A 5545-nucleotide genomic window follows, 5' to 3' on the forward strand; every position below is an offset into this window, starting at 1 on the left:
AAGTATTCTAGAATAGGTCAAACCATCTTCATTTATACAAGTTGCTTGTCAAATACTCTACAATTTCGCAGAAACTTCCCAACATACCGGCCGGCCGGAGTGGCCGAGCGGTTCTAGGCGCTTCAGTCTGGAACCGCGCGACCGCTACGGTCGCAGGCTCGAATCCTGCCTCGGGCATGGATGTGTGTGACGTCCTTAGGTTAGTTAAGTTTACTTAGTTCTAAGTTCTAGGACACTGATGACCTCAGACGTTAAGTCCCATAGTGTTTAGAGCCATTTGAACCATCTGAGCCCAACACACCTAACTGTTCCACGCACCTTCCCTATTAGTGTTGTAACCTGTTTGTTACCCCTGCTACTATTCTCCTTACCTACGATGCGATCAGTAACAGTTTGACGAGAAGTTTTGTCCCCAAAAATATGAAAGAAAATTTCTTTGATCTTGTTTCTGAGCATTTTACATTAAACAGAGATAGTTATGATGAAGCAGTGGCGTTGAGAGCCTGGCAAAAAACTCTTGAGAAACGCCTCACATCTTTGACAAAACTTCCTGAACAAACAGTGTCGAATCACACCACGCAAAATAATCGAAACTTTGTGTGCACCATAATTCAAAAGTCAAAATTAAATGTGAACCTTTGTGTTCGATGTAGAACGTTCTCGTCTTATAACAGAAACTTGAGGGAGGAGCCTCTTGTAAAGGAGGCTAGATGACGATCTGTGGCGGATCTGACAACAAAGTACAAGGCAGGTGCAGACACATGCATTACGAAGCAGGGAACACACCATTCAGAGCATGTTGTTTAACAAGTAGCTACACAACATACGAACTCAACTACATGGTCAATTACGACTGAAGTGACCACGTAATCACCGTAATTGGGCCGTGAGTAATCGAAGACACTATGACAGCTATGAAATATGTGAACATTATTGCGGACCATCTACATCTATCTACACTCCTGGAAATTGAAATAAGAACACCGTGAATTCATTGTCCCAGGAAGGGGAAACTTTATTGACACATTCCTGGGGTCAGATACATCACATGATCACACTGACAGAACCACAGGCACATAGACACAGGCAACAGAGCATGCACAATGTCGGCACTAGTACAGTGTATATCCACCTTTCGCAGCAATGCAGGCTGCTATTCTCCCATGGAGACGATCGTAGAGATGCTGGATGTAGTCCTGTGGAACGGCTTGCCATGCCATTTCCACCTGGCGCCTCGGACCAGCGTTCGTGCTGGACGTGCAGACCGCGTGAGACGACGCTTCATCCAGTCCCAAACATGCTCAATGGGGGACAGATCCGGAGATCTTGCTAGCCAGGGTAGTTGACTTACACCTTCTAGAGCACGTTGGGTGGCACGGGATACATGCGGACGTGCATTGTCCTGTTGGAACAGCAAGTTCCCTTGCCGGTCTAGGAATGGTAGAACGATGGGTTCGATGACGGTTTGGATGTACCGTGCACTATTCAGTGTCCCCTCGACGATCACCAGTGGTGTACGGCCAGTGTAGGAGATCGCTCCCCACACCATGATGCCGGGTGTTGGCCCTGTGTGCCTCGGTCGTATGCAGTCCTGATTGTGGCGCTCACCTGCACGGCGCCAAACACGCATACGACCATCATTGGCACCAAGGCAGAAGCGACTCTCATCGCTGAAGACGACACGTCTCCATTCGTCCCTCCATTCACGCCTGTCGCGACACCACTGGAGGCGGGCTGCACGATGTTGGGGCGTGAGCGGAAGACGGCCTAACGGTGTGCGGGACCGTAGCCCAGCTTCATGGAGACGGTTGCGAATGGTCCTCGCCGATACCCCAAGAGCAACAGTGTCCCTAATTTGCTGGGAAGTGGCGGTGCGGTCCCCTACGGCACTGCGTAGGATCCTACGGTTTTGGCGTGCATCCGTGCGTCGCTGCGGTCCGGTCCCAGGTCGACGGGCACGTGCACCTTCCGCCGACCACTGGCGACAACATCGATGTACTGTGGAGACCTCACGCCCCACGTGTTGAGCAATTCGGCGGTACGTCCACCCGGCCTCCCGCATGCCCACTATACGCCCTCGCTCAAAGTCCGTCAACTGCACATACGGTTCACGTCCACGCTGTCGCGGCATGCTACCAGTGTTAAAGACTGCGATGGAGCTCCGTATGCCACGGCAAACTGGCTGACACTGACGGCGGCGGTGCACAAATGCTGCGCAGCTAGCGCCATTCGACGGCCAACACCGCGGTTCCTGGTGTGTCCGCTGTGCCGTGCGTGTGATCATTGCTTGTACAGCCCTCTCGCAGTGTCCAGAGCAAGTATGGTGGGTCTGACACACCGATGTCAATGTGTTCTTTTTTCCATTTCCAGGAGTGTACATACACACTCCGCAAGGCACTGTACGGTGCATGGTGGAGTGTACCAGGACCGGTATTAGTCATTTCGTTTCCTGTTCCACTCACAAGTAGAGCGAAGGAAAAATGACTACCAGTATCTAAAATCCTCCGCGCAAGCCCTAATTTCTCGCTATTTATCTTTTTGGTTCTTACTCGTTATGTACGTTGGCGGCACTAGAATCGTTCAGCATTCGGCCTCAAACCGGCCGAAGTGGCCGTGCGGTTAAAGGCGCTGCAGTCTGGAACCTCAAGACCGCTACGGTCATGGATGTTTGTGATGTCCTTAGGTTAGTTAGGTTTAACTAGTTCTAAGTTCTAGGGGACTAATGACCTCAGCAGTTGAGTCCCATAGTGCTCAGAGCCATTTGAACCATTTTTTTCGGCCTCAAATGCCGGTTCTCCGAATTTCCAAGAAGTGCCACGTGAAAAGAGCATCGTCATTTTTGCCCCCCCCCCCCCCCATTTTAGTTCACCATCTGTATGTTTTCTACGACGGCGAAGCCATCTTCGAGCAAGAAATCTGTCCATGGCACGAGGCCACAATCGACCTACAGTTGCTTGAGGAGCATGGTAGTGAACCCATGTTGATGCCAATTCGTCTGTTCCAATACCGATGAAACCCACCTAAGACGTTATCGGACGTCAGCTCGGAGCCCATTAAACACCGGACCGTAATTTACGCGCATTGCGTGAAACTTGCGTTGACATCTGCCACCACATTATCAGGAAAACATACCACGGATTTTTCGAATCCATACTACGCAGGACTGCTGTTGCACGGTGTTCCAAAGACAAACCAACACGCTATAAAGCAGGTTGTCATTGTGTTTGGCCCACTTGAGGAAAAAAGTGATGATTGTGTTTCAATTTTTACGTCATGTTAGAGAATACGAGATGTTTGCACTGAAATGTGTCCCTCATAATTTACTCGTATATTGTGGTTTTGTATCCACTCTTAACCTTTTTTCTCTATAGAACAGTGGCACACTACAGAAAGTAGGAAACCAATAATTGTGGTCAGCATTACTGGGACGGAAGGAAATCTGATTTTGATTTCTCTTGCTTTCAATTTTTTCACAATCTAAGAAATCATACTGTGTGTCGATGACTTTAGTCATAACCTAATCGAATAACGTAAATAACCCTATGAAGGAACTCGATGTTTCTGCGTGTGTACAGCATCTAAGACTACCGACGAGTTAAAATAGTCACATCATATTCCCAGTTCCTTGTCCATAATGCTAAATAGATTTAATAAACGCAGCGAGAAGTAAATACAGAGCTTTTCCATTGAATTCATGAACAGCTGATAAAACAAAGTTCGTTCATTAGCACGACGTCTCTACAGAAATAAAAATACTCCACGGAATTTAATAATTCACGCTTGACGACACATCAGTCGATAACGTTATAAAGGTTAACGCTAAGGCATTGTGTTCTCCTTTTGACAAGAATTTGTTCTGCAAGTTGTCAGAACAGCCCCATAGAAATTTCACGCAGACTGCAGGCTTTAACCAACACCAAGATTTTAAACGATTTTATCGCAACAATAAACTGTGAATGTCATGTCACCGATAATTTACTAAAAGTGTCGTTTACTTCAAGAGACGCTAATTCCGGCAATTAGGTACACAATTACAGATTAATTTCGGTCTGACAGCTTTCGTGACGAGCTTCGAGCTGAATCAGACGAGCGACATAAAATTATGTAGATTTTCTGACGTCCTGCTTTCTACTTAAGGAATGTAGTCCTATTTATTAGAAGCATAACTGCATCACTAACACAAAAGTATAGGCTTATATCATAATTTATCATGTCAAGATCTTTCTATTTGTATGAAGATGGTATCTGTTCTTTCGGACATGTCCGAAAGAACAGATAGCATCTCCATCTTCTTCTTCTGTGCGGATGCAGAAACAGTGCACGAACTCTTACGGGAATCGGCAAAAAAGCCGCGAGTAATGAGTATAATGGGCAAGGGCATTATGAATATAGTGCGCGACAGTAAGTTGGGAATGTGGGTCTACGGGAGGCGTGTCAGAAAGTGTCCCTGCAGTCGCACTATCTTCTGTGTGCTCGGTGGCTCAGATGGATAGAGCGTCCTCCATGTAAGCAGGGGCTCCCGGATTCGAGTCCCGGTCGGGGCACACATTTCCAACTCTCCCCATTGACTTGTATCAACGCCTGTATGCAGCTAGGGATATTCATTTCATTGTAATTTCAAGATCTTTCAATAATTATAAGAGACAGTCAAATGAAGATGAGACACATGGAACGAAGTGAGAAAACTGCTAATTATTTAAAAAGTAATCTCCGCCACTGTTAATGCATTTACCACACAGTAAGACAAGTCGGTCAGTGCTTTCATGGTAATATGTTAGCGGTTGCTTACAGAACCGTGACTACCCAGGCGTGCACTTCCTCGTCCGAAGCAAATCGACGGCCACGAATGTCGTCGTTCAGGGCTTCAAAAATATGTAAATCGCATGGTGGAGGTCAGTACTTTATGGAGGATTTGTGAGGGCTACCCATGGAAACTTCTACAGCATAGACGAAACAACATTGGTAATATGTGCGCGGGTCTTATCCTGAAAGAGAATGATTCCATCCGTCAACAATCTTGGTGCGCTTCAAGTTCTGCAAAGTTTCCAAATGTACACACGTATACAGCTGTAAGGGCAACGGCCTTGTCGCAGTGGATACACCGGTTCCCGTCAGATCACCGAAGTTAAGCGCTGTCGGGCGTGGCCGGCACTTGGATGGGTGACCATCCGGGCCGCCATGCGCTGTTGCCATTTATCGGGGTGCTCTCAGCCTCGTGATGTAACGTCCGGGAGAGCGGTGTGCTGACCACACGCCCCTCCTATCCGCATCCTCATCTGAGGATGACACGGCGGTCGGATGGTCCCGATGTGCCACTTGTGGCCTGAAGACGGAGTGCTTTATACAGCTGTAACCAGCCTACAACCCCCTCCCCCCTTTCGTCAGTTTACAAATCCCATTACAAACCACAAGTAACAGGTCCTCATCATTTTCGAGCCTATTTACATTACCTGCATGTTAAAGGACAGTTAACCAATCAAATATACGATGTTATCTGACAGAAAAAGTGGAGTATCCAGAAGCCATGATCGGATGTCAATGTAAC

The 5545-nt window shown here is 47.4% G+C and overlaps 1 pseudogene; it reads left to right on the plus strand.

Annotated features, from left to right (window-relative positions):
• Nucleotides 1–5074: 5074 nt before the first annotated feature.
• Nucleotides 5075–5192, plus strand: LOC124556936 (annotated as a pseudogene).
• The last annotated feature ends 353 nt before the right edge of the window (nt 5193–5545 follow it).

The sequence above is a fragment of the Schistocerca americana genome, chromosome X (genome assembly GCF_021461395.2).
Source record: "Schistocerca americana isolate TAMUIC-IGC-003095 chromosome X, iqSchAmer2.1, whole genome shotgun sequence".
Classification (NCBI taxonomy): Eukaryota; Metazoa; Arthropoda; class Insecta; order Orthoptera; family Acrididae; genus Schistocerca; species Schistocerca americana.